The sequence below is a fragment of the Notothenia coriiceps genome, unplaced genomic scaffold (assembly GCF_000735185.1).
Source record: "Notothenia coriiceps isolate Sejong01 unplaced genomic scaffold, NC01 NC01_scaffold00024821, whole genome shotgun sequence".
In the NCBI taxonomy this organism is placed as follows: domain Eukaryota; kingdom Metazoa; phylum Chordata; class Actinopteri; order Perciformes; family Nototheniidae; genus Notothenia; species Notothenia coriiceps.
In genome coordinates, this window is record NW_011357522.1 from 207,519 (window position 1) to 210,084 (window position 2,566).

Below are 2,566 nucleotides of genomic sequence, written 5' to 3' on the forward strand. Positions count from 1 at the left end.
AAACCGCTCGGCTTTCTCGGCCGAGAAGAACCACTCGGCTCGGTTTACTAGGCCGAGTGGTTCTTCCGGCCTTTAAGGGTAGTGGAGATCAGACTTATTGCACAGAACCTTACTAGCGGCTTAGACGACCAATCGCCGCTATTGACCAGACAAACGGAGTGGACGGTGTCCCTCCGTACACAACCAGTATACCTAAGGAGATAGTTTAAACCTGGTTAGTCGCTCCAATTGGCATGGCCCGAAAGAGCCTGCATTGCACTTGCCGAGTGGTACCGCAACCCGGGGTCTACCGTCGGAATAGGTGGAGTAAGCACAATTTGTGGGGAAGAATGCTCGGCAGTTTACCACATATTATTATACCTTTTAATTAAATCAAATGTGGCCCTGTTTTGACTAATGAATGATTTATATGTGTACACATATCACTTAAATTATTCAATACATCCTTTGAGTAGTAGTAGTAGCAGTAGATCCTGCATTTTAGCCATGCCTCATTTCGCTCTATTTGCTCTTTCCAGCGCTGTTTTTGCAGGGGGCTGATTCTGTGAGCTACAGCTGACCACGCCCCCCTGCAGGAGAGGGGAGCGTGCTCGGAGATCAGCTGCTGGGCTGTCAGAAGAGGGGGAGAAAAAGAGATCTCCGTCCTCCGTTTTTTATTCTTATAGAAGTAAGAAGAGAAGTAACGGGGCAGAAACCCTCCTTTTTACGCAGCGGTCCAGACATAGACATCAAACCTGCGACACATATTCAGTGTGCAGTTACTTTGGCATTAGGGCAGGGATATCTAGATACTTTCCAAGGTTTGACATAATGAATTGTGCTACTTTTAAAGCAAGCAACGATGTTTTCAAATCTGTAATAAAAAAGCTCCTCAAAAACACTATCGAAGCAGTTCCTGCCGTTGCTACGTTAGTTCAAACAGTAACGGACTATTTTTCTTAGCGGATTATTTTTTAAATCAATAAAATCATTTTCTAAATCCATAAAAGCATTTCAATTAATATTGGGAGTCATGTGGTTACTTTGTTGAGAATGTGGCCTTGTAATAAGCGGGATAATGTGCCTTCATGCCGATCTAGATCCCCTCCGTCAAAAAAAAAAAACCCGGCTCGTTCGCGGGCGCGAGCCGGCTCCCGTCGTTCACTTAAAAGCCGGCTCGTTCGCGACCGACACATCACTAGTGACAATAACTTAGAAGTTCATCAACAGACAAGGTCACACCAGCAATGTTTATCTACCCGTACTAAAAAACGAAATAGGTAGTATTATGACGTAGATATTATAAGGTAGACTTATGACGTAGAGACTAACTGTAGCTATGATTGCTAACATGCTAGCAAAATGTGCATATGCTAGTCATACACACGATCTCCTGAGATTCTTTGTTATGTTCTCTGGGCTGTAAACTCTTCCCTGGTATTTTAAACATACTTTCATTCAGTAAAAACGTTATTAAAGCGAGGGAAAAACTGTCAAAGCTAGCTATCTTAGCAGCTATTAATTAGTGTAGTTTTACTTTGGACCTGCTGCTAGTGTTTATGCCAGGCTAAGCTAAGCTAGCTCATTAACGCTCAGACATTAGAGTAGCCTCCTAACAATTGTCTCATTTAACTTTCAGCAAGAATGAGAATGACTGTTTTTAAAATATCAAACTACTTCTGCAATTGCTATTTTTTCCTCCGAGTCAAAACCAGGAGAAAGTTAGCTTAGCTTAGCAAAAAGACTAGGAAACAGCTAGCATGGCTTTTTCTGGAGTTAAAAAATACATGTCAGAACAGCTACAAAAATCCCCCCAGTTAACTTTCAGCAAGAAAGAAAATAACCTCAGTTTGTAAAATATCAAACAATTTCTGTAATTGTTCTTTTTTCATCCGAGACAATTAAGGTTTACCTTGTGAGTTCCTGTGCGGTCCCGGTCCATTTTGGAGACCGTCATCTGTGGAAACACAGGCAACACAGAGTCAAAAGCATTCAAAAATTAAGAGCCAGGATATAAACAGTCCTCTTAAGTAATGAAACACAGCGCATTCTTCACAAAGTATTAAAAATATGTGTTTAAGATGTCTTTGTTTGCAGAAGTGAGGGGAGCTCTTGCAGGCCTACAGTGTGCATGCAAATACAATATAGGAAAATCAATTGTTTGATTTTGTTGGGCTGAGGAACATAGTATATAGGTTTTGCATGGATGCAGGAGTGCATGTGTTCCTAGGCTTGGTAGGTGTGAATATAAATACGTGTTAAACACTGGTTTGCATTGGAAGGATATTTGTGTGCACCTAGAACGCACAAAGTCAAGGATCCAATTGTGAATAAAGAACAAAAATCAGGAAAACAACATTGTTAAAAAGACCAAAATAACCGTGTGCTAAACGGGACCATCTGGAACTGTTAACAGCCTCCCCACACTCTTTACACATTTGTTATTTTTTCCATACTGATCCTGCCAGAGGATGTGTGTGTGTGTGTGTGTGTGTGTTTCCCAGTAATAAAGTGTACTTTTCTGAATGTATGTACTGTGCTCACCGCAACCTGCTTTCGAATACAACTCACCCATGTTTACTGTCAT